Source organism: Centrocercus urophasianus, unplaced genomic scaffold (assembly GCF_019232065.1).
Source record: "Centrocercus urophasianus isolate 14NV4802_14NV808 unplaced genomic scaffold, USGS_Curo_1.0 seq_14, whole genome shotgun sequence".
Taxonomy (NCBI): Eukaryota; Metazoa; Chordata; class Aves; order Galliformes; family Phasianidae; genus Centrocercus; species Centrocercus urophasianus.
In genome coordinates, this window is record NW_024884586.1 from 21,872,648 (window position 1) to 21,900,519 (window position 27,872).

General features: G+C 38.8%; 1 protein-coding gene and 1 long non-coding RNA gene across 6 annotated transcripts in view; one reads left to right on the plus strand and one right to left on the minus strand.

Moving 5' to 3' along the window:
- The window catches only part of RAD51B (RAD51 paralog B), a 345,434-nt gene that overhangs the window by 234,554 nt on the left and 83,008 nt on the right, over positions 1-27,872 (minus strand). The gene's annotated exons all lie outside the window — the stretch shown is intronic.
- On the plus strand, positions 1,130-4,823 carry LOC122157875. The gene is made up of 4 exons (XR_006168039.1): positions 1,130-1,266; positions 1,568-1,656; positions 4,005-4,127; positions 4,803-4,823. It is a non-coding gene; the product is annotated as an uncharacterized LOC122157875 (long non-coding RNA).

Sequence of the window (27,872 nt, forward strand, 5' to 3'; positions counted from 1 at the left end):
ATTTGAAAGCAAAATAGACGAAATTTCACCTCAGCCTGTTCCAGTCCCCTGCTCTCAGCACTCTCTTATTTAACAGTCTATGCCCACCACAATGTTGTTAAAATGTTAATTACAGTGATTATTTTCCAAAAAGTGCAAGAAAAAGCCAGTTCTTCTATTTATGCACATCTATCTTTACCATCTCCAACATGTTTGATTTGGTTACACAAGGGGCAGTGAAAACATCTTATACCTCACACAACCGTACTTTGTGCAGACTCTGTCCAGAAACACCCACTCTACACTGCAAATACCTTGAAGCCATTGGACTGTGTCAGAGGACATTAGCTGCTTCTGCACCAGCATTTAGCACAGCTGCTTGGCTGCCTGGCACAGTTTTCTTGCAGGCCTTTCTAAATCAAAAAAGTATGCTTATGCAAAGATATCCTCTATCCTGATGTCTTTTATTTCTCTTTCACAGCTCCTTACTGTCCCTTCTATTCAGGGACACAAGGGCAACAAATGGCTACAGTTCCTGTGGAAATTTCTTCTTCAGTTTTAGGCAAAGGAATGTCTTATACTTGAACATGCATCAGGAGTACCTCCCAGACATCATCTAATATAAACAATGTATTAATTGTCTCCAAATGTCCGTTGGAAAACACATTTCAGTACATGACATACAAAAGAGAATAAATTGCATAAAACAGTTGTTAATAAAAGCATTTAATGCCTTACTGATATTAACATAATTTCATCTTCAGATATGACAAGTGTCAAAGTAGCATTAGAATGTACACAAAGCAGAAGAATATAAGGCACCGTTCCCCATGACTGAGAAGTTTATGAATGCAACTCCAATGGCAACTGCTGCTTTATTTGATCCTGCACATTTTCTAAATTGAATGCTTCTTGTTTATTCTTCCAAACTACAAGAATAGTATAACTACAGTTTTATTGCCATAGTTAACACAGCACTTAGCTACTCAATTAATGTATTCCTGTTTTAATTACAACATGTTCTTCACTAGAGCTTTTCACCGCAGTCTAGGCTGTACCTTTGCAGTCCTGGATATGTTTTGAATTGGTTACAAAGAGGGCAAATATACAAAGTGAGGACAGGAGAGGACAACGTCATTCCAAAAAACTGCAAGCTCAGGAAATCTGTCTAAAGAAAACAATGCCATTTAGGTTAACTGCTCTTCTCTTTCAGAGACACAATCAAAACTTCAGACACCATCTCACAAACTTGTAGGAGAAAACAAAAAGCTGGAAACTACTAAGAAGGTACCAACGAATTTCTAAAATTTTTTTCTTTGTTGTCAGAAGTGAAAACTAAACTGATAAAAACCAAAGTATATTCACCTTGTGCATTCAAAAGAGCCTAGATAGAACTATGAGTATGAGATGAGAGACAGCTCTCCCATCTGTTTTTAAAAGACAGCAAGTTCTCATTCATGCCTAAGTGGGTGACAGTAAGGGAAGGCTTTGATAGCTTTCTCACAGTAAGCTTTGCAATTGTGCAAGTTATGGTTTTAATTGTAAGTGCAAGAATACAATAGTCAAGAAAGAATTTCTTTGTTTCCAGCATCTCTTGTTCCTCTGAAGTACTAGTTTTGGCTACTGCCAGAAACTGCTTGCTGGTTTGCTTACATGAATTTGAGTTCACAGTAGTGGGTAAGTATGAAAAGCATCACTTTCAGACATTAGTTGAAGGATCACTCCAATAGCTTTCTTCAGTTCAAATATATAATTTGGGGGCAGAGAGGCTCAAATAAATGTAACTTACTCTTGTCAATGTAACGTTTTTTGCAACTCCTTGAAATGGAGTTTTTTTGTCTGCACCTACGGCTGTGAAAACTTCAGGATTAAAACCACAGCCAAGCACTGCCTACGTGCCATAAGAGAAGAGCAACATGGCCACCAGATCAAGATTAGAAAGATTACGCACATGAAAGCAGTTAGAGTGGTTAATCTGCTACTACACCTACAGTAACCGGGCGTAGCTGCACCCTTTCTAACAATGTCAAGGCTGTATTCGTTTAGCCATCCGAGACACGTGAAAAGACAAACAGTTTCTGGCACTGCAATCCACTGCGGTCTATTTAGAGCACGTGGCTATCTTAGCAGTGATTCAGAGCAGGAGAAGGTTGAGGTCGCTCCTCAGCCAGACGTGATGACTTAGGACAAAAATATTTTAACTCTCTGTGGGTTGGGTGAGTTTTGGTTTTGAGCTGTGCCTCTCGCAAGCAGAAAGCAGACATTTATGTAGTATAGAAGAGAATACATTATTTCTAACCTCAGCTGACCTTCGTCTTCCACAGACAATTACTCAAAACACACATCACAGTGGACCTGCAATAGTAATAATGGCAATCCTCTGAAAAAAACTGAGCAACTGGTGGCTTAAGGCATTTTATATACTACTTCAATTAAAGGAGATCATAAGCTATCTACTTATCCACTGGCCTCTGAAGAAATTGTTCTGAATAAAAGCAATTTCAGTTCCTATATTCATTCACCAAGAGTACATAGACGGCCACAAAGGAAGATCCCACATGCAGCACCCCATGTGCTCACCTGGGCACAGATGAGGCCACTGTGGGAGTAGAAAGTGATGGAAGAGAGGTACAATTCATAATCTTCTCCAGAGGTCTATTAATACCAAAGCAATATTTCTTCACTGAGAAGAAATGTGCATTCTGTGCATAAACTGAGCGCTGCACAGTAAAATATGTAAGTATTAAGCACAGTTATATGGTGACATACAGCAGCTCACTCAAGATATTAGTAATTATTACAAGGAAGGCACTAGAAAACAGTCATACTGACAGGTTGGGTGCAGATCACACAGCCCCAATGCACAGTTTTCCTTATTCTACTACTAATACTATTAATTTTTACTACACTGTATTGGTGGATATGGATGAAGCTTTTCTCAATATTTCACTTCTCCTCTACTCGTGTTATGAGCACTGTTCAACAGCTGCCTTTGGTATATCACCACCTCGAGAGAAGAGGGGGAAAAAAAATAAAATGCTCTTATAGCATACTTTGGTTTCCTTATGATGTAATGGCCTACATACAGGAAAACCAGTAATAATTTTCAGAGCAGTATGTTAAGTCTATTTTTATCATTTTAAACAAATGTAAATCCATAGAAATAGTTGCATAACAAAGCTGAAGCACAGTGTATTTACAGTTCCAAACACTACAGGGAAGTTTTGGGCAAAAATTAGGAGTGTCCTAGCCATGAAACTCCAAGAAGCAATAGGCAAGATGCACTGAGATGTCAGCGTAAGGCAAAGAATACCCATGAGTGTGGAAAACGTTACTTATACTGAGCATAGCACATGGACACAGAATAATTGCAATACTTTAGGAAATACTGAAGAACAATTATAACATCTCACAGAAATGTTTCAGTTACGAAAGAAGAGTTCTAACGAAGAATCTTTCCCCCATGTAACAACTGAAGTGCTTGAAGTTCTCCCTTTGTGTTATTGGCTGCCTTTTCACTTCTGAACTGTGAAATTCACTACTCATTTTTACTATATCCAGCATATGAATTTTGAAGTAATGAAAGTGTCCATACTGAAAGATGGTGTAAAAGATTACAGCCTGAGCTGCACATTGCAGGTTAGGAGATACTTCGTGCTTTCTCTTCATCATGTATAAACATTCTTAAGCATGCAACTTATGCTGGACTGGGTTTACTACATTCTAACTGCCAGGAAAACCTTATTTTATACACTGTACACAGGAAATGGCAGATTTGCAGTCAGATATACCATTTTTTTACATGTATGCTTTTAAAATTTGAGAGTTAATGCTTCTTCCAGCTATTTAGGTCCTTCTCATCTACCAAGCACAGCAGCCAGTTCAGGTAGGGCTCCCACAGCTGTTTCCTTCCCCGTGTGGCAGTGACAACCTGAGCAGCTTGTATCAATCGTATTTCCACCTTTATCAAGCTGAGGAACTGTTTAAAATTCAAACTAACCCCACCTTTCCACCTTTTTGATCAGTTCCTTCTAGTTGCCTTCCGTTTCTGACCCAGCCCACTGGTGGCCTCAGGAAGTCCTGTGCCAGCCCTGCTGACCGGAGGAGGGGAGAAGTACAGGCCAGAAGTGACATTTCAAAGGTCACTGGTGAGCAGGGCACAGGGATGCCACAAAGACTGTCACAGCCATATCTGCACTGCTTGTGGATGGGAGGGAGTTACATGAGAATTCTGTTTTGGCAGCAAGGCAGACTTTAAAAAGCACCATCCTTGCTTACCTTCACCTGGTTATTAATGTCTCTCGGCATGTTTTTCCAGAAGGTTATTTTTAGCCTGGATTTCTTCCCCAAACTGTGCCACACAGTGAAATAATAAACACTTAAACCAATGCTGAACCCAAACACAAGAAAGGAACAAATATTCACCTTTCTAACTGGCCCCATTAAAAAAAATACAAAAAAAGAAACTACTTACCTGTACTACACCTCACTACCACAGTTCAGGCAGAAGCTTAAATAGATGCATTGAAGTCAGTAGACCTTAAAGTTCAGCTTTCATTATAAGGGAGTTTGCCTTTTTTATTTCTTTTTAAATCCCAAACCAATAGCTGTATTCATCTCTAAACCTCTGATAAATCAAGTGCACAAATAAAGACAATGCCAACATTTTATCAACAATTAAAGCAAGCAAATTTTGTAGAGAGCAGTAATTCTGTTTTCATGAGATCAGCTGGCACAAGTTACTAGAAAACAAAAAAGCCTTTTCAACAAGTTCCTCATCAGTTGGCTTAAATTTTTATTAACAGCTCTATTCCTGTTTACAGGTACAGGATGAGAAATGAAGGAAGAAAAATAATATTTTGAATACAGTCTTCTGTAATAAGAAAAACATTTTCAAGCTCCAAAATCAATTCTTCTTTGGTAATGTAAATAAGAAAACGACACATAAAACATTAAATGATTCTTAGAAAGTTAGATATCATCTGTTTAGTCAATTGATCATTACTGGAAATATGCTATTGCATGTATCAGACTGGCATATATTCTGGTCTTACCACCTATTACCATCTGAAATCCATACCAAGTATGTGATCCTTCAGTTTCACTCTGGATGTATCTCAGGTTATTTTGTTTCTGCAATTCCTATTTGTTTGAGAAAGTATTGTAGTATTATGCAAGACATCAATAAGATACCACCTGGAATAATACGCACTTTAAAACAGAAGAGGATAGCTGGAAAGTGGAATGGAGAGTCTAGCTCACAAGGAATTAATTTAATCTGAATTAGAATTTGAATTGAATGCAAAAAGAACAGCCCACCTCACTTAACCACACTGAAACACTAACACATACTTCCAGGGAGTAATCTCAGAAGAGGAAAACAAATTACACTGGCACAAAGTATGTCATACACAAGAGAAGATGTTCAATACATTCCTAAAGGTACAAACTAGGCAGAACAAAAGTGCGTAAATTAGAAAACACAGAAGAAATGTGTAATCATCTAAGAATTAGGGCTCTAAAACCTCCTCTCCTCCCCGGAGAAACATGAAGAAACCTCCTAACAAGCTTTGAGACAGAATTTTGCTAGCTTGTGAAAAGGGGATGATTATCATAGTTGCCTGTGAAAGCAGAATGGTTCCAGCAAATCCACAAAGTTCACACAGGAAATGAAATCTCAAAATAGCATCTGTGCTAGCAGCAGCAACGGGCACACAAAGAATCAATTTTAGCTTCCAGGGTACTTCAAATTCTGGACATTTTCATACCATGATCTCTACCTCAAGTGTTTTCCACTCTACTCCTGTTGACCTCTCATTTCACTGAACCCTACATTAAGGCATTTCAGCCTGATAACCCTGCATTGTTCTGCTGCCTGTATTTTTTTCTGTGCTCTTGCACATGAAGAAGAGCTAACAGCATCCAAGCCAGTGCAAGGGCAGATTAAAAAGCTGTCCAGGGTTGGTTCTGCTGGGTGCAACGAATGTAGAAACTAGGGCAAGGTGTGCCACAGGAGCAAAAGGCTGGGTGAATGGACTGCTACATCAGCCCATGTCGTCCTTGGAGTCACAGCCTAAGCAAGTCTCTTGAATTCTTTTGAAACATTTTTATGGGAAGTCATAGAGAAACAATCCACCACTGTACATGGAGCGGTAGATAAGAAGAATGCGATTGCATACAAAAGTCTGTTTAGAGTGCTTCAACACAGAAACAAGTCCAGTTTTTTATATAGTCTGTAGCAAAATAAAAAAACATTGTTTACACCAAATTCCCAGACATATTACATTCCTCTTAAAAATAAATAGAAAAAAAAATTACAAAAGATCAAATTCTCCTCCTTGCCAAACCCACATGCTCACACACTGAAGTAAGTATGCCTCAAACACTGCGAACTACTCCTTCCTCTCAGCTGCCAAGCAACACTTTGCTAGGAGTGCACCAATGTTTTGCAAAGCACCACGTGTATACAGAAGAGACATTCAAACTCAGACTGCATTAAAAAGTCCCCATGGAAGTTGAAGATAACAGAGCGTTCACACATTCAAGCTGACGGTTTTCAGCATTTCCTGCCAATGAGCCCAGCAGTTCAATACCCAGCCTTTCTGTTCCAGCAGTTATTTGCCATGACGTGTCCACATAAGCAAGGGCAGATTACAGGTACCTTTCCACAGAGCTCAGCACTGATCACACAAACAGCACAGCAATTCACCCAGCCCTTCTCGCCCAGCTGAGGACAAGGAGGTTATCAGTCTGGAATATATGATCAGGCCTTTCTCAAGCGGGCTATTAGCAAGAAACACTATGGGAAACTTACGTTTCCACTCCACTGTTGCTGTCTTTGAACTCCACCCATCCCTGATATGTGTTTATACAGGTGAATTGCCAAAGAAAGAAAACCTTCCTCTGCACCTGAGGCCCACGGTTTAATTCTTCATTTACTCAGGTTCATAAAAACTGATAAAATGCCAAAAGGAATTTCCTCAGAGTTGAGCAAACAAGCTACAATAAAAACATGACAAAGAGGTAGCAAACAAGGCTATGGAAGTTAATTATTACCAATGTAAAGTGTGTTATTTCTCTTTCACAATACAGGTTTGACTGCCTGCACATGCTGCCAGGCGAGCTTAAAGAACCAGACAGGGCTGCAAGGAAATGGCCCAGCAGGAAGGAATCCAGGAGGCATCCACAAGGTCTTAAGCCTCTCAAATCCTTTGTTTCAGCTCAAGGACCAATCTGAACAAGGGTGGGTACGAACATACGTGCCACTTTCCGCTTCTTTCCCATCAGGTAATGGAGAAATGGGCAGGCCAGTAGAGAGGAAGCAGCTTCTGGTGTTAGATAATGAACCACAGCCTGAAGGACAGGAGCAGTAGGTGGTGGCAGTGAAGAAGATCACCAGTTTTGACACTTCCACTGGGTTCCTGCCAAGGTGTTCCACTTTATTCCAGAGGAGAATAAACCCAATGGGCAGCTGATTGAGACCACCCATTGGGCATGACAGAACAGGGCCACCCACGTGCAGGCAGGCCAGGTGTCAGTGCTGCACAGGCATACAGCTCTCACGTCACAGGGCTGCCCCAGCCACAAGTCAGCCACCCCATCACATCCCTTGGCCATCTCCTGGTGCCTCTGATCTTTATCCACATGGACTCTCTAGGTCAAACACCCTGAAGAGTGTACTTGTTTTCCTATTTCCACATCACACACTCTGGCTCACCATCTCTCTAACATCATTTTTCCAACCACTACCTGTAGAGCTGATTCCCAAACCACGGTCTGGAAACTGTTGGCTTTGGCAGCAAGCACCAGGAACCACAATTAAGAGAAAACGCTAAATTTGTTTCTTATACACAGCCTGCAATAAAGTCTGAGAGTTCACAGTGTTCTTGTGGTAAAAACCACCGCTTTTGGTATTATTTAGTACACATTAAAACAATCACAGGAAGTGATAAGTTGCCTGCACACAAAGTTTGTGGTTAATCTTTGAACATCAGCCATAACATCATCTTAAAGTCTGCCTCACTGCAATATAGATTTCTTTACGTGCTTTATTGAAATTATATTGCCTATATTGCCTATTAACTAAATTACTACTGTACTGATCAGCCCAACTGGTGAACAATCAGACACCATGTGCAAACTAAATGTTCTCCAATTTATTATTTCCCAGCTGGAATTATACCTGATGGTCTAAAGGAGAGACTGCAATAAAGCAAGTAGTAAATCTCCAGCGGATATTTCCAGTTAACTTAAATGCAGGGGTGAAAGTACTACATGCTGTATAAACGTCTGTATAACAGAAGGTACCAGAAAAAGGAGTCCATAGCTCAAACCGAGAAGTTCGTTCACAAGTGACAATTTCTTTGTAATCTGAGAATGGGAGGAAGAAATCCAGCACTTAAGACACATTCATATACTTTTACTTTTATTTCCATAGAAGGATATTTTCATTTGGCTGCACTCTTACTGAGTTTGCCTAAATTGATAAGCCCGCTGTGATCAAAAGGAGCAACACCTTGCTTCCCCTGTCGTTTGTATTACCTGATCCTCCTTTGTATCAGCATTCAGGTAGATATGTTGATGGAAAATAACACAGTGTCATTGTGTTTAAGTTTTTAACAAATGCAGAAAGAGATGGGAGGCTCAAAGGCACAACAAAGAGCCCAGGACTGAAATATCAGGGGGTTTTACATCCATAAGCTCAGACACACCATCACAATTCAGATGGAAAAGCCTGCTTTGTGAGCACCACATTCACAGTACACAACGCCATACAAAGTGCTCGCCAGTGATAACACTATCCTTCTTTTCTTTCTTAAAACAGTCTAGGTATATAGGAAAGTAAATGAAATAGAACACTATCAAGAAGTCATGATTCATATCAAACGGATTCCTGAGGACTCGTATAATCATTAGGATTACTGCTTTTTTGTTAACTGTTTTCTTTGTTATCTCCTCAAAAATCTGCTGCAAACACAGGGAGAAAAAAATGCATACAACACTGACTGATAATATCAGTTTATTTATAGCTCAATGTTTAGATGATGTGTGAGGCTGGACTAGATGATCACAAGGACCTCCCTTCTAATCTAAACAAGTATGTGAGAAGATTTTAAAATAAGTTGTCTAATGTGAATTCCTCTGCTAGTATGTAAAAATGTTCCATTCAGCTTGCAGTAAACAATCTACAAAAGGAAATCTAAATTTGAAATGTGTTTGTTTTCAGTTTTAAAAAGAAGCAAGGCAGCAGGTTTTAATTTCTAATGGCTTATGCATCATCTAAGTTCCAGTGCATACTAAAGACAGTGCAGATGATTTTGAAGTCAAACAATAACAGACATATATCAAACTTTGACATGTAGAGCAGAGACAAATTCTGGTTTTCCTGACTAATATTTCTTCATGACCCTTATGACCATAGCAACTGGATAACCAAGGCCATTGACTACCTTATCTGCAATCTTGCTTCTAGCAATGACCAATGCCCAGAACTTCACAGAAAGGACAGAAAGTTTGCAGTGACCTACAGCTTCTTATACAGTGTTGCATGCACAGACAAGTAGTTGGCTGTCCTATGTTCAACATTTTGCAATCTGCCAGGCTATAAGAGTTGACAAAATCATCTTCGTTTCTTTTTTGGATCCATAGAAGTAAAATAGAGAATTAAGCCATTTTTTCCTTTCCCCAGTGAACACAACCAAACATTCTTATTTAAACCACTCCACTACAGGTTGGCAGTATAAATTAGGCATTTTTTTTCCAGCAGCTGCCTCCATTTAATTCCCTTGATCTTACAGTTTTGGTTATAACCTTTCAGAAGGCATTGCTGCAAATCTCAAGCACTGGCCTTCTGTGTGCCCTGCAGATTTGAGGCACAAATTCCCTCCCATCATCACAATGCAGACTTAGCAATTCCTGCTTCTGTTCCCTGAACTAAGCTACTTAACCAGAGCTCTTCTAATAAAATATCTCTAGATATTTAAGCCAGATATGAGAATATTCATTCATTGATTCCAAAGTTAGAGTACATTATTTTGGAGACCATGTGATGTTGGAAGACTGAAACACTTTCATACACCGCTTAATTTCATGAGAGGCACTGAAGCAATGGCTCTGCCTGTAGTCACATTCATAACGGTGCTTAAAATCCTAACTACAAGTAAACAAAATGTATAAATAGCCCCAGGAATAAATGGGAACAACAATGCATCTACTCAAAGTCATGGTGCGCACAAGATAATCAAATGCCAAAAAAAGTATGCATTTCAATGCTCCCTAGCCTGTCACATAAAGTTGCAAGGGCAAACCACCACGTGACCCTGCAAGAATTTTATTGAACTGCTAGAGGTGTGCAAACCAGGTATTTGGACAGGACATTCTGACCTCTGCCTGACCTCACATAAATTTAAGAGGAACATCCTAATGATAAACATCAAAGACTTTACAAGAGTAAGTTGAGGGCACCTGCATGAGTCAGTAAAACTCGGAACAGGCAAGGGGATTCTCTGTATTTAATGCTCACTTTACAGCAGCCCCCTAACAACAGACAGAACCCCATTCTTTCAGGGATGCTGGGGCAGAACATGGGCAGCACAGCCAGCAGATGCCAGCAGCCTGTTCCTTGGGATACGGCTGTTCTGCTTCATAACTGCTGGCTTCTGCGCAGAACACATTGTTTGTGGCAGAGGATAACACCTGGGGATTCTGCCAGTCTCAGATGCTTGGTATTTCTCTTGATATTTAAATTCTGTGTATTACTTAGTAATACATTTGTTACTGTTATAAGCATTTTTGACCCCAATTACATAAATGAAAAACTCACAAAGAGGTAGCGAGATAAAGAACGTCAGGATATCGCAGATTTTAAAATTATTTTTAAGCCATTATTACATTTTGAGGTTGCTGCCTCAGCTTCAGAATGCTTAAGGCTTGTAGTGTGCTGCTGTTCAAACCACAAAGACCCAAGAGGTCATTTACAGTGAAGGACAATAGAAGTGTAGCATGCACTGAGAAAAACTCCACAACTATAAAGCTAATAAACTGTGAATTTGACTGAGGAAAAGCTGTAGAGGGGCCACTATTTGGCTTATTTAATACTGGAGAAAGCAACAGGTAACGGCAGATGGTGCTGTACCATCTTCCCAAGGATTGATTTAGTAAATCTTTTAAATCTTCTATTTGGTGAATTTTTTGGTCAGAACCTCTGCAAATTGCTTAAGAAGGATAAATTTTCATTAGTGTGTGAACAACAGGCTTAGTCTCTTCTAAGCTGTTATATGAGGGTAGCAGCTGTTCATTTTACATGAAGTGCAAGATGCTGTTCTCAGCACAGCAATGATCAGAGATGCTTCCAATTCTGAGAAAACTCTAGATCTAGAGGAAGCAATTGACTGAAATTTTTAATGTAACTGATCATTATTTTCATTACTAAAGATAGAGCAGGTTCACAGACTTTAAATTGCTGTGGGTTTTTAAGGAGTTCACTTTATTGAGCAAGACAAAAATAAAGACAGAGTAAAGTGCTCAAATCTCTGACTCAAGTTTATTTTGCCTCTGATATTTTATGTCTAAAAAAAGTTTCATTCTCTGCCAGCTGTAGTCTCTCAGCTCCTAACAGGACAAAAAGTAAATTTTACAAATGTGGTAGAAGGAGGACGAAATGAGAGAGACGTGTGAAATGTTCTCAAAAACTTTCTGCTATACTTCTACACAGGAAACAAATCCTAGTCTTTAAAAATGTGTTTTCAAACCAGCTCAACTTCATCAGAATCCCTTCTATGCATATCCCAGGTGGGGCTAAGTCAGTGGAATCTCTGCTCTTAACAGGAAAAATAGACATTTTGTTAGCAATTTTTTTTTTTTTTTTTTTAAAAGATGATGAGAAGTTGATGGAAATTGGAGTTAAAGATCCTCCTAGGGTTTGCTTATGCAACTCTCTCACTAACCTTTAATGTGTAATTTGCATTAGAAGTACGCATGAGATAAACTGCACAAAGGAATCCCTAGCAGTCAGAAAAGTCATCTTTGGAGAAACTGTGCCCCCCCACTCTGGAGTGCAACGTTCCCCTCACCCACTCCAAGTTTTCCTCCCTTAGTCAAGCACAAGGGAGTACTGAAATACAAACATGGTGGTTACCTAGAAAACAATCTGGCATATTCTTATGTGAACTGGAAAGTTATTAATTGTAGTATCCATTAAGAAAAAAGCATGGGAAATTTGCAATATCAAAAGAAGGGGACAGCTGGATATCCCAAGAAAGAAAGTTTATTTGTACAGAAGCTTTTACAGGCTCTGGCCAAGAGATCAGCAGCAATTTTCAGTTTTCAGTGATACCACTAAAAAAAGCCTCCTGTTCACCCGAATGTACTTTCAAACTTTCCAGAAATAAAAAAAGAGAATAGTATTTGGTACGATTCCTACTCTAAATCAAGAAGTTTTGGAAAACTCTTTAAGTTTTTACAGCCACTGATAATCAACTTTAACTCTATGAGCACAACCCTTTGCAGGTATTTAAGCAAACAAAAATGTAAGGATACAATAACCAACAAGCTCCTCAAACTGCCCAGAAAGCATCTGAACTTCAGAAAAAAACACTAAGCAAAAAGAGATATTGCAGACCCTGTCTATCAGAGGTTAAATAAAGAGAGACCCACCGTACTGACTGCTAGCATAGAAGGCACCTTTGGAAAGCCCAGCTGACTCTTAAGATTCTTCCCGGATTTCCCTGTTCTTCTTTTCCCAATGATTTAAAAGAAGAATGCTGTTCAGATAATCAGAAGATCTAAAACATATTTTTCGCTCTCTTGTCTAGATCATAAAATATCCAACTTTTGTGTCTGTCCAGAACTGAATGTGACACAGGCCTACACAAGTGAGGGATATCCATGCAGTTTGAACTCTACTAGACTCTAAGGAAGAAATGGCTTTTTTTTTTCTCCTATTTGTGTCATTTCACTGATCTGCTCATAGATTGCTCAATAATATTAGGTCTAGTTCTAATATTTCTAACTTTCAAACAACTTGAACTGCTGCTATTTTAAAATAAATAAATTTACCAAAAATGGTTTCCTCATTCTCCTTCTTCTGCCTCAAAATGTCAGTTTTCTATTAACTTCAAAAATTACTGCGCTTTAAACTCCAACAGGGTAAGCAGGAAGAACTACATTATTATAACATACAAGTTATTACAGCATATAGCAGTGACAAAAAAAAAAAGTTGCAGAATAGATTCCTAATGTTCGGGTAAGTCACAACAGCTAGAAATAGACATTTATTTTGTCACAACTAGGATCAGGTAACTTAATTCTAATAAAAAGAGGAGGCACACAGCTTTGCAGTGGAACATAGAACATTTTCTTCCAAGGTGCTGGGGAGACTCAAGATACCAGATCACCGAATCAGCAGTATTTTGACCTTATCACAGACAGCAGATCTGATCTTGCCAGATAAATGTTGACAAACATAAGCTGACTCACAAAGCCGATCATTAAGATACCAGTGAACGCATTGCAACATCCTTTTTCAAAAAAGAGCTGGACACTCAAATGGAAATAAAGAAACTCTGAAAACTAGAGAAGAAAACCCTCATTTCTCTTACTATTCTAACGCACGATCAAACCTTATGCACAATGTCTGGATATTTCCAAGTGTTTCCCTGCATTTTTATTTATAAGTCTTCTGCTCCTATATTTAAAGTCCTGTTTGCAGTTATCTTAAGGAATACCAACTCCAGTGCAAATGAAGTTTTTGAAGTATGCAGTGCAAAATCTATAGCACTGTTACACTCTAGGAAGTTGTTTCAGATTGTCATCTATGTACAAGGAAAGCATGGCTTGAAGTCAACAAAAAGAGCGTTAGCTCTGTCCTCCAAAAGTATCTTTGAGTGACAATACTTATTGTATATCTTCTCTAGAACCACAAAGGAACTGACAACAATCTCAAGATTTAAGCCAAAAGGTACCAGATGAGCATATGGTATCTCATAGTCAATTTGGTCATTAAAAAGTATACTAAGAGCTATATTGGTGCTCTGAAAAAGAATGTGCTGGTATGTTCTGGGCTATTCAACTTTCTCTACTCCATTACGTCTGTTTAAAAAGAGAAGTTGTCAAAGTGGTCAAAGTGGTGTGGTTTTCTATCTACAGATAAAAAGGTAAACCGCACAGACATTGTAAATAAATGAATGCTTCTCCGATGGCAAAGCCCTAAATTGTCCCATAAGTCATAAGTAACGCTACAGGTGCAAAACAGTTTTAAGCTGGGAACAAATTTTTTAAAAACAAAAAACGGAGTTGAACTGTTGTCCACTTCTATACAGCTGCGTACGAAAAAAAGTCAGCTCATTCATTTAATTAGAGGAAAAATATACCTTGGAAAGAAACAGTGTTTTGCAAATCATGAAAATTACAGTGCTATTTCCCTTGTAACTAACATACCATTACTGATTTCTAATGTGAAAGACCATAAAACTGTTTGGTGGTGGAAAGAACGGTAAATTCAGGCTATTTGAAGATTTAAATAGAACTATTTCTAGTTTTATTAGGCATATCAGAATCATAGCTAAACCTCAGCAGCAGGCTAGTGCTTTTAGGAAAACTGTAGTTAAATCAGTAAAAGTTTATGTTTCTTGGCACATGGAAACCATCCCATTAAGCCTCTTTAAAGTCCAGTATCTTGGAGGAGGTAACATTTACTGTTTACTATACTTCTTGTTGTTAAGTGTTACCAGGAAGGTCCTGTTTTTCCATGACATCAGTTGCATTCCAACAGAAATGTGTGCTCAGAAGCTTCAGTAACGACTGTAGCCCGCAAGAACTGCAGCTCTGGCCAAAATTCTCTACACCTGCAGAGCAGCTGAGTAAAATTAATTTTAAGAAGAATTTACCTGGAATTTCTGACTTGGTTCCCTGCAAGTTAGAAGTTATTATTTTTGTTCCTCAGCTCTCTTGATGGAAGCTGGAGTTGTGAGAACACAATGAAAACAATTCTTTAAGCCTTTTAAGGATACAGATGAGATACTTCAATGTTTGATACTAATATATCCAGTTTCAAAAGTACTTCATAACAGTTAAATTCAGTTCCGATATGTTGATGGTATATAATACCTCCAAAAAGTATCATCACTGAAGCTTTAAAACAAATATCATAATGCTTGATTTCCTATTTGAAAATATTCAGTACTATCATAGCAATGTTCACACTCCTTTAGAGTCAAATATAAAAGTTCGGGAATGTCTGGATTATGTGTGAAGCTCTGATTCCATCATCCCTGCACCCAACGCAATGTGCTTCGTTATTTTTTCTCTTTCCTGTCCACAAATTTCCTCATCTTCATTAATCCACAGGCTGAGGTATTTCAAAACAGAATGAACTAATTTTTCAAAATTAGTATGTCTTACCTGCCTTATGTCTCTCTATCATCTGTTTGTTTTTTTTTTTTTTTTTTTTTTTTTTTTCCTAAAATGCTGATTAAAATATTCCACTCCCATTAAGACACCATGAAAAGTCAACTGTTAGAGAAACGTATTCTATAGCCTTGAATAAACCCTACGAGGGTGGGAAAAATCTTCAGAGCAGGTGCCATACTGTTTGTGGGAAACAAAGTATGGAGCTACACCCTAAAGACTGAGGGAAAACCAGAGCACTGTAATATATATCATCCCCTATACACACAGCAATAAAGCTTGCAAGTGTTACCCATGGAAATATTTAGTAGCAGAAAAGTAGAACAACAGTTTTGAACTCATGTTCTATGTATGCTACTAATCTCAATTAATTATTAAGTAGTGCCTAAAGATTACAAACATTAGCTACCATAAAAGCTGAGTATCTTTCAGGCCTTTTTCCAGATCTGCTTTTCCTTTGCACTTAGTCTGCCCCTTCCCTCTGCCCTGTTACATCCCAGTCCAATCATCATCCTCTGCTCCAGCTATTATTTTTGGACTGTTCACAACCAGTTTGAGCATTCCCTCCTCAAGATGCTCAGGTACCAATTACTTGTCCTATAAGAAAAATCATACCTTACATTAACAAAGAGGTTATTTCCTTTAAATCTCATATTTCCAGAAACAGATGATGATAGTGTCAGCTTTGTAATAACGCTTCACATTCACCTATAATGTAGTCCAACCTGGTGCATGCATCTTGTTTAGACAATTGAGTAATTACCTATAAAATTTTGGCCCATGTTAAACACCAGTGCAATACCCCAGTGTGGCAAGTTAACCTTGGTTGGTCTTCAGGTGCTTCTCCACTCACACTTTCACCCCCTCTTCTCAACTGGACAGGGGAGTAAGAAAGATGAGAAGTCTTGTGGGATGAAAAAGCTTGTGGTAAGGGCAGGAAGACAGCTCATGAGTTACCGTCACAGACAAAACACAAATCAAAATGAGGAACTTAATTTAACTTATTGCCAATTAAAAAAAGCAGTACTTGGGTTAAAAAATTGTGCCAAAAGCTCTTACATACTTATTAATATAAATCATCGTTTTCTAATAAAAGAGAATTTTCTCACTTGCAAGCCAGTCATCCATTATGTTTCTCTGTCTTTTGTTTCCTTAACTGTAAAAACGGGCAGAAGAATAAACAAAGTATATTTTTAGTAATAGTTATCAACCAGGTCAGTTTATTAAATCTCTACCTATGTGACCAGGATGTGGTAGTTGTGCAAAGTTACAAATGCTGGAAGACAAGAAAAAGGTCAATGCTTGGCCATCAGTAATAAGAATACAGGCTCTGAGAGTTGCTGCTGGGGGGTAGAGAAAAATTGTTATAAAAATACAGTTATCTTACAAGTTGTAAGGGACCATAAAGTTATTAAGGTAAAGACAACTGCGATTAGAATGAAGACAGTTGAAAAGAAAATAGAAAATCGAATCAGAGGAGAAACTGATGGCTCTTCCCAGAATCTGGAAATATTTGAAGAACATTGAAGACCCAGCGGACTTTGAGGAGTAGTGAAGAAATCAGTGATCTGCAGGCAAAAATTCACTAGTTTTTCATAGAGTATTTACTGTACTTCACAACTATTATACTTTATAAAATGGCCTTTCAGAAGATGGTGGTACTCTCCTCAATTGTCATGACACCCCACGAATAAACCATATTGTTTTATTGTATTTAATGGTACTCCAATAACAAAACATATAAATACACTGAAAGTGCTGCTGTGTTATTAGCATTCTTCCTACATACTTATATGCATACTTATACTGCATACTTATATGCAATTCAACTTTAACTATCCAGTCTCTTCATAAATCAGTTCACCAGAACGCAGAAGAACAAGTATCTAGCATTGCCAAATAACAGTTTTTAACAGTATCTAATTAACCACGATCATCTGCTGAGAAAGGTGTAGCAACGAGATTCCCATTCTTTAAGAAACAGATCCTAAATACTATCCCCAGCACAATACAATAAGGTGCAAATACTGTAAAATTCCTGTAACTAGAGTTTTTATTAGCTGCCTCTACAGTATGTTCAGAAAGGAATGGTTCACATTATATCTACTTGACTTAGTTTACACTAGGTATCTCCAGAGTTGCAAACTTATTTTAAACAGGAACTTGAACTAGTTTGTGTACACTTCAGACCTTCTCCATCCTTCTTACTATTTCTGTGATTTATTCATCACATACCATCACCAAAGAATCCTATCCCTTTGTCTGAAACCAGGGGACAGAGAGAAGCTAGAAGAAACAGGGTTGAATATATAGAGCCCTACCTACAAGCTATTCATCACTGAGGTTGGTGCCTCGGAAGAGTTCATCAATCCCAAATATTTACTTTAAAAAATACCACTGCAGCACCTTTAACACACGTGCCCAGAAGGAGATCCATGTTATCTAGACTATGCAAATTGAAAGAAACATTTGTGTCTAACCTACAACAAGGACACAAAGTATTGACAACATAGGACAATGCAAAAGCTTTCTTTATTTGTAGCCTAATCAAAACTTTTTACTAGGGTTGTCTTCTCCTTTACAAACAGCTGAGATTAAATAGTCAGGGAAAAAAAAAAAAGCAAACCTCTTCTACATGAAGACCAATTAAACAACTGACAGCAATTTATTACTTACTACAGATAGCAACTTTTTCCTCCATGAGACATGAAATGAAACATGCCATGTACTTATAAACACAGTTCTTTGACAAAATCATCTGCATTCACATGCTAGCAAAGCTCAAGCAGCCTGGAACACGGTGTGGACATTACTATTGATTATTACTATCATGATGCAGTAAAGAATGATGAAATAAGAGATTCTCATGAACCAAAATGTAAAAGTTAATTTCTATCTGTACCCTCTTTGATGTATTTCTGATTTCAGAATTGAACCTTAGAACAATGGTCTCTCCTTTAGAAGTCCAAGCTTGCTCATTTGACATGCAGTCTTAGGTCATTCCCCAAATAGTTTGAGGAAAGTTTGAGGAAAGCATGGGTGACTTTGACCCTGTAGACAACTTCCCCCTTTTGATCTTCTACTCCCTGCTGCTCCCTATCCTCTCCAAATACACAGTAGCTGGCTCCAGCCCAGCAGCTTTTTGAGGTCTGGGTTAAATAGTCAGAAATGTAGGAGAACTTCCTGGATCTCAGTAATTAGCGCATTATTTCTTTCCAGTCATACAGAATAAATGTCGATTCACTTTATATTTAGGGTTAGTATTTACAGACATCTTTATGCACTACAGAGCTGAAGATTAGAAAGAAAATAAGCTCACTAATATGAAGGGGAAAAAGGGGAGGAGAACCTAAGCCAACTTAAACCTGAGCTAGTGCCTCTCTGTGCAGTTAAGAGAGAAGCTGTTATGTCCAGCTGAACAAACAACTAACAGACAGAAATTCTGAATAGCAGCAGCAGTTAATAAGCTTATTTTAAAATATAACACATTCATTTCAATCCCTATGGAAAAGGTAATCACCAATGGACTTGGAACAGCACCAGCACTAGTTCGGCAGAGTCATTTCCTTTAATAAATACACTGCCTCTCTCAAGCAGAGGAGTGAATAGCACGGTTCAGTTGCTATTGGGCTGCTCACCCCACCTTGAAATATTTGTGTTGGGGTCGTGCTGTTCAATGAGACATACGTTCCTGTGCCTAAGTTCTGTTGAGGTCAAACTATTTTCTTATCTTGCTCTGCTTCCCTAAAGAGAAGTTAATTACATGGGTTGAAAGCAGCAATAGCAGTTTTCCACCATGCCTTTCATGTCCAATGATCTGAAAACACACTACCTCCCTCTGGCTCTGGGGCTGAACACTGAATTTCACAGAACACCACAGTTTATGGTTAAAACACAAAGCAGTCTGGATAGAAAATGAAAAACAAAACAAAAAAAAACCAGCTGTGTGTGACAACTTCTTATTCCATCCTGTATTTATGATAAAGCAAGGTTCAGCCTCTGTTTGTTTTTACACTACATGTGTCTGCATTGCCTTACAGAGATCACATGAAAATCCAATCTTTAAACTCTGTCAGAATTCATAAACCTCAGGATTCAAACAATACAAGCTTTGCAGAGGTTTAAAATAATATTAAACAAAGAAGCAATTGATAGAAATAATAAGAAAAAAATAGAATTAAAGGAAGGGGAGAAAAAGGTTTCAGAACAGTCCTTGTTCAATTACTAACATTTGCACACAAAACATCTATTTGCAAGCACAGCTTTTAAAATGGGCATGCATGGACATAGGAGATGGACGTACAGAATAGTAACTGAATCCTATGTATAAAATTACTGAGAGCTAAGATCACACGCTCAACTACAAAGGCCTAAAAACTGCACCAAAAGCTGTCTGTATATGCATTCCATGGTATAAACAACTTGATGGGGAAACATTGTTATGATACTGCTATTAAAATTCAGAATTATAACATAATACTCCCACTGGAAGGTTTCTGAAAAAGAGTACAGAAGTCTAGGCACAACCAATAGCATGGCAAGTTATACAAGTCTTAACTCTGAAAGAATTAAAAACTCTAGAAAGAAACAAAACAAACCATTCTTGAAGGTTCCTTGACAGATTACAATGCTTGTGAATCACTTTCTGAAACACAAGAAGCTGCACTGTTGCAATGAAACTGGGCAACGTGTTTCAGAAGGAACAGAACTGTAAATATTGATCTGAACTGTTTTATTTCACAATGTCTTGCAGAACAACAAGCTTATGGTTGAAAGTAAATCCCTATCAGAGGGAAACACGCTATATGTGAAGGAAGGGCTAACAACAACTAAGACCAATATATCAATATCAGGATTCTCCACACGTATTTGATGGAGTAGCTCTTCAACATTGAACTTCTGATCAGAAATAACTAAGGTAACCCTTATGTATCTTTTTAGTTTCCCAGTTTCATTCAGCATAGTTGTAATGTTGGGAAGAAGCCAGATCAATCCTCACGTGTCATGCATTTCAGGATGTTCACTTTTCAGCTGAGAATCACGAACAGACTCTTTCTCAAAAAGAACCTCCCAACTGCTGTCAGGCATTCACCTTCTACACATGAAACCATGGAAAGGAAAAGATACAAGGATTTAGAGACTATACCACATCTAAGCACAAGATTCAGGAATGGTTTCAGATTCAAGTTGAAATAGAACATGGCAGGCCTAAAAGCTTTCAATCTTAAAAGAGCAGCTCCTCTTTTAAGAGGAAAATATCACAGGATCACAAAAATAGGCAGTGGAAAGGATAGAGCCTTAAAAGACATGAATACTTAATGCAAGAAGGCAGAACCAAAGATAACGTCCTAAAGAAAAAGTCAAAAAGAGACTCTTTCAAACACTGCTCAAAATAGAGCAATTAAAATGTGACAGTAGAACATTTTAAACAAGTACTAAGGAGGGGAGACTGAGGAAAATTCTCAGAAGAGGACTGCAACTGCTCTCATGGAGATTATCCACACTGCATATAACAGTAACATCCAACCCAAGTGTCCTGAATATATCGAAGGAAGCGTATTTGTGAGGTAACAAAGTTAAGGGTGCTCAAAATTCTTTAAATGGTTATTTCCTTGTATCATACATTCTAACAGATTCTTACCAGTTTGGAAATGACCACTGTGCTTTGCATTGCGTTCTTTCCTCCAAGAGAAACAAATTTTGCAAGCTAATCATCACCAGCCAGCTTCCAGAACTGAGCTTTTCAGCATCAGAAAGGATAGCTGGCAAGAAAGAAGACAAAAAGGTACTAAGGGGGAAAAGAAGTAATACATTGTTAGTGTTGCAGAGCCACTGCTAGGCACGCAATGGTGGAAAATTATCTGAATTCTTTAAATGCAATTTTATTTTAATTTTGTGAGTGAAATGTTACAGGAGAAAAAGCTTGCTGCCAAACTATACAATAACATGTACACTCATCATTAATTCAAGAAGAGCACCAGACAGAATCAAAGAACAAAGCAAGTGGTGATAAAAAAAAAAAAAAAGTTAATTTTAATTCCTCATTAGTTGTCAAATCAGTCTGTTAGATGGGATGGAAGATGCTGCGCAAATACTTCAAACAAACACAGAGTTGAACTAGCAGCTCTGTGAAGAGCAGTCAGTAACATCACCTGGCACAACAATTCCATCCTGTGCAGCAGGCTGAGGTCATCCCAATCTCTTACAAAATCCCAAGAAATATTTGGTTTGTACCCAATTTCTCCCCAGGGCAGATCACAGTTCAATTTCAGCTACGTAAGCAGTAATCCTCTTCCGAATATCTACAGACAAATAAACTGTGCCTTTTAAATTCTACTAATCCATAAAAATACAGTCTGCAATTAAAAACGTAACGTGGCTTTCAATACTCAGAGTAAACTCCTTATGTAATGAGTTACCCAACAACTCAGAAGAAGAGTCTTCTTCACATGATGGGTGCCAAGAAATGAATGACAGCAGAATTAGTTTAGACAGAAATAGTACAGGTCAGTGTTAATTTAGGACAAAGACAAATCCTTTCAAATTTCCTTTGAAAAAGGAAAGCAGTTTGACCTCTGCCAGTGGTCATTATACCTCTACAATGAATTTAACAGATCAGGTGGTCTAAGAACTTCTTGTCTGCTTCAGTGCAAACTCACACGTGCTAGCTGTCTTAAGCCAATCCAGACAACTTTCTGATGAATAGTTCAAAGGCTACTTATTATCATTAACTTGGCAAACAAATTGCATAACAAGCAACACTGGAGGCAATTTCTTGTGCTATTCCACCTCAAAATGCTACAGAGGTCTGCCTCTCCCGTCAGGATCTCAAGGAAACAAAGAGAAGGGAAGCAATATCTGAGGAAAGCCATGAAACTTCGTAGGATGAGCACTGGGTAATACAGCAGCTTACACCCAAACCTTCAAGATTACGCATCCTAAGAGTATAAGGACTTCAGTTCTCCTGTTCAGTCATCTTTTCAGAAAGGCAGACAAGAGCTCTTCAAGGACTAAAAACAAACTGCACACGAAAACACATGCCTAGAAGCAGACTAGATTTCTGCAAGGTCTGGGGCAGGGGTCAAGCAACGCCTCCTTGAGATGGCCCGGAATTGCAGTGCCTCACTGACTGTTGTTCCTTCACTATTCAGTGTTGTACAGTGCACTGAGAGTGTTAAAGTTTACCAGAGATTTCTAGAGCAACTACTCCAGTTTTTTTCCTCAGCACTTTTCAGTAAGACAAAAAGTTGAGTTGACATTGTGCAATATTTGCTATGTGAGCAAACCCTATTGCTACGTGATAAAGGCACCTTTCTCCCAACTGGGAGAAGGGACAGAGAGTACCGGGTTCCTCCCACAAGTGTGGAATTATTGCAGACTAAGCAAAACAACACTCACAGAGCTCGGCTGTTCTTTCTTAGTTATCCATCCACTGCTGTCATAAACTTTCAAGATGCAATAAAACTTAACAGCGGATTTACAAAACAAATCATTTTATGTCATCTGCCTCACAAAGCATTCACAATTCTAATTTCCACCCCTGTGATAATGAAGCCTGTCACTCTTTAAAAAGGGTATTAAAGAAAAGCAGTTAAATGGAAAACATCTTAACTGAAAACTTCATTCCCCAGAACTTATTTCACATACCACACACGGTTTAAAACACCTTCTTGTTTGTTTGTTTAAAGAAAAAAATCTTTGCTTTTAATTTTTGAGATTCTTTCACACAAAGAAAAAAATCACAGCTAGGATACTATGTCATCTAGCCCAATGACACTGGAAGGAAAAAAAATTATTCGGTGGCTTTTTTGATTTTTTTTTAAACAGCAACTGAAGGATAGAACACATGAAATAGACTGCAGTGAATAGAGAAGCATCTGCATCTTTTTCTCTCTTTTGACTCTTTTTTCTTCCTAGCTCTGCCAAACCGGACTCCAAAATCCCTTTTCTTGAATATGTGCCCTGAAAATATACCCTAGTGCTAATTTATATTCTGGCTCACTCCTTCATATTTCAGCTTTAGATATCTGCCAAGCCCATCTCTGCTTTTAAATCAAGTCACCTCCCGCTATTAAGCGTCAAGCTCACACATCTTTTTTGTGCAGAATAGTGCCTGACACTGGTACTGCACAGAAGTCTGAAGTATTCCTTGATAGTAGTCTCAGTCCTAGTGGAATTGTCTCAAAATCATTCCAGCCAACAGCAATCTCTTGAAAAATTTTGGCTTTTAAGCTGCACTGACTTGAAAAAAAATTATCCAATGTTACCAACAACAACAAAAAATCTGTTAGCTATCAATGTCCAGTCACACGCATATAAGTATCTTTTAAAGTGAATCAGTGCTGAACCAAGTAAAAGGCTGTGAAAAAAGACAGCTTAGACATTGTTTTAACCCTCCAACAACAGCACCAACATCCACTACATCCAACGTGACAAGGGCTTTTCTGAGTAAAAGCAGCTACTTCAGCAATACAAGATTATTAAGTAGCACTTTGAGCTTTACTGTTTTTTTTCCACCTTGCTTATCTAGACAATTTGAATTATATCTTCTTTTGTGATACTTGCTCATTCATTTCAAATGCATTTGGTGCAAAATCAGATATTGTCATGTGATAATAAGGAACAATCTTTTAGGAATTGGATTCCTTCCCAAATGTTCATTTGACTTTTGCAGGCAGGACCTTACACTCCACCTGCTATGTGCACTGGTATCAAAGAATAGTTTTGTAGGCCTGGATGTGTGCTCAGACAAAAGGGAAAAACTTCATTGGAGCTCATGTGATCTGAAATGAAAAATGTAATTATCTAGAGGTGAAGGAAAGATCGCTTTCTTCTGTTACCTACTTTTAAACATTTCTGTCAACAGGGAGCCATCCACAAGTTCCCATTCTAATAAGAAATGAAATGCAAAACATAAAGATGACAATGCAAGATGAGAAATTAGGATGAAGTGTATTGACAAGACTACATGGATTACACAGGCTGTTTAATTATTTACTAGGTTTCACAGCACAGAGTTCAGTACAGGTTTAGAAAATAACTGCCTTCTTAATAGGCCCTGATAATTTTCCTTTTGTGAGTAGCAGCTGGAAAATGTTCCACAACATATTCACTGAAGTCCCCAAACAACAAGATGTGTTCTATCAAGTCAAACAGGTCACTCCTGCTTTTCAGCTAACCTGTCATGAAATATGCATGAGCCACAAAAAGGAGAAACCACCACAAATGATGAAAGGCATTGCATCCAACAAGTATGAACTTCAGACCAGATTTTAAAGGCCATACTATAATTCCAGCATTAGTTTGTCACTAAACATATGTTTTCTACAACAGACTGCCATGAGACTGATAAACTTGGCCTAAATTCCCAGGCTTTTTAGAAGAAATTTCTTGAGGTAACACAAACATTGTGCTACTCAGAAACACAAGTAACTGAAGAATTCAACTCTTAAAAACTCGCCTATGCATCAATTTGCAACATCCCACTGACTTAAAAAGGTTTGACGTTCTTGACCTGAATCACATTTGAAAGATATCTAGACTATGCTATCAAAAAACACAGCACCAAACTACTTTAAAGAATCTTCAGCTGTCCCCTTTACCCAGTTGAGGCCTCATGAGGGCAGAGTAGAGGAAACAATCACCTCTCTTGCTCTGCTTGCAACCCCTTTGTTGATGGAGCCCAGGACACTGTTGGCCTGCCAGGCTGCAAGAGCTCGTTCCTGCTTCACATGAAGCTTCTCATGCACCAGAACTCCTAAGCGTTCCTCAGCAAGAGGCTGCTCTCAATGAGCTCTTCTCCTAGATTGTACAACCCAAGCATAGTACCCTGAACTTAGCCTAGTTGAATCTCATTAGGTTCAGATGGGCCCACTTTTCAAGCCCATCCAGGTCCCTCTGAGTGTCTTCCTTCTCTTCTATTGTGTCTGCTGCACCATCAGCAAACTTGCTGAGGGTGCACTTGATCCCACTGCCTATGTCACTGACAAAGATACTGAAGAACAGCAGTCCCGAGACAAATCCCTGGTGGATATCATTCATGGCCAGCCTCCACCTGGACATAGACCCATTGACCACAACCCTTTAGGGGCTGCAACCATCCCCCCAATCTTTATTCACTAAATATTCCAGCCTTCAAATCCGTATATCTCCAATTCAGAAATAAGCATGTGGTGTGGGACCACGTCAAAAGCCTTGCACAAGTCCTGTCAGACAACATCAGTTGCCCTTCCTTTGTCCGTCATAGAAGACCACAAGGTTGGCCAGGCATGATCTGGCACTTGGTGAAGCTGAGCTGTTTGCCTCAATTGTTTCTTCATCTCACATATGCACCAACTTTGCTTCCAGATCTGCTTCCAGATCTTCCCAGGCACAGAGGTGAGGTTCACCAGCCTGTAGTTCTGTGAGTCTGCCTTTCATCCTTTCTTGAAAACGGGAATGATGTTTCATATTTCCAGTCACCAGAAGACCACCTGCCTGATAGCCATGACATTTCAAATATGATGGAGTGGAACATCAGCCACAGTTCCTTCATGACCCTAGGATGCATGCTGTCTGGCTCCATAGACTTGTACACATTCAGCCTCATGAAGCAGTCTCTGACTTTTCCACTCCTACACTGGAAGAGATTTTGTTCCCCAGGCCCCTGTCTGAAGGTTCAGGGATGTGAGTGGCATGAGAAGTCTGACAGCCAGTAAAGACCAAGGTTAAGAACTCGCTGAGTACCTCAGCCTTTACACTCTTGTTTATCAGAGGGGTTACAGTCTCCTTGGCCCATCTCTTTTGACCAGTGTACCTGTGGAATCCTTTCTTGTCGTTTTTCACAACCCTCATTAAGTTCAGTTCCATCTGCATCTTGGCTTTCCTGACCCTCTCTGCACAACCAGAAGATATCTCTATATTCTTCCCAGGCCACACACCTGCTTCCACTGCCTGTACATTTCCTTTTTATCCCTCAGTTTAACCAGCAGGTCCCTGTTGAGCCATACCAGTTTCCTGTGCCTCTTTTGCTTGATTTCTTACACTAGAATGGAGAGCTCTTACACCCCCAGAAAGATATCTTTAAAGAGCCACTAGATCTTCTCCACTCCTTTGTCCTTAAGAACAGTTTCCCGGGAGAGCACATTCAGTAATTCCTTAAAGAGATGAAGATCAGTACTCTGCTCTTTGCTAGGCTCATATTACTTGAGATCATGAACTCAACCAAGGCATAGTCACTACAGCCTAGTCTGCTTCCAATCTTAGCCTCTTTAATGATCTCCTCCTGCATTGGTGAGTGACAGGTCTAGTAACGCTTCACCCCTGGTTGTTTTGCGTAATAGCTGGACCAGGAAGCTCCCTCCCTCACTAACTCTCTTTTCTGGGTAACATTCAAAATTCAGCTTATTGAGCAGAAAAGGCATGGCATTGCTCTCATAGAGAAAGCAATTAAAAAAAAAAACCAAACACATTCTATTCTCTTGCAATAAAACAGCTGATACTATAAATAAAGAAAATCCAGCAGAAAAATATTTTTCTAGCACAGATCTACATGTCTGTTCTTGTGGAAATAAACTAGAATTCAGCAGAGTGTGTATAATAATTAGGCTTTTAGACTGGAAACAATTAGTATGAAAAAGACAGATAGGTCAATCATAAGTTAGTGTCCAATACTTCCCTTGCTTGACACAAGATATTGCTTGGTGTCACACTATTCTGTGTTAACAAGCAGGAGTTGGGGCACCTAGCAAAGAAACGAAGGGACAACTTTGGCTGTACCGTGTTTTTTTTCCACCCATGAGCACCAGAGAAAATGCATCTTGCAACACCCAGCAAAAGAAGGTGCAGAGATGGCCAGTTCAGCTGCCATGAACCTTGTCAGGATATTGCACACACTGCTTGTGGATGTTATTCATCAACCTCACTCAAAGTTCAAAGTTGCTCAAGAGTATCAACCAAATACTTCCTTACCAACATAGTTCACTTGTTCCATAACCTGAAAGCACATGTTCATGTTATTGTGCTTGAATTTCAATGGGTAACATTTCTTTATAGAAGCCCAGTGTTCACACAGCGCAACAGTACACCAGTTCTAGTTGGCACTACAAGATTAAATGACTAGCTATGCCATTCACTGAGTCAAGCCTTTGCAGTTTTGATGACAAATTACAAGGTACGAAAAGAAAAATCAGATGCACAATGATTCACATTCCAGAGCTGAACCACAGTGTTCCTACTTCTTCCAGACAGATCTCTTCTCCTACATGATAGCAGCACAAAGGAATGCCATCTTTATTTTCACTAGAAGACAGATTATTTTCACTGGAGAGAAAATTGAGAAACAGCAGTTCTGTAATATCAACTCACAAGTACTTCAGTTCATAATTCTGAAATCAAACATCTGATACTTCTCAAATACTCAAACCACAGATGCTTTATCCAGTTCTCAAAGTAAAAGAGCTTTCAATTACACAGTGTATCTGGATTCAGGTTTCATTAGTGGATAGAGG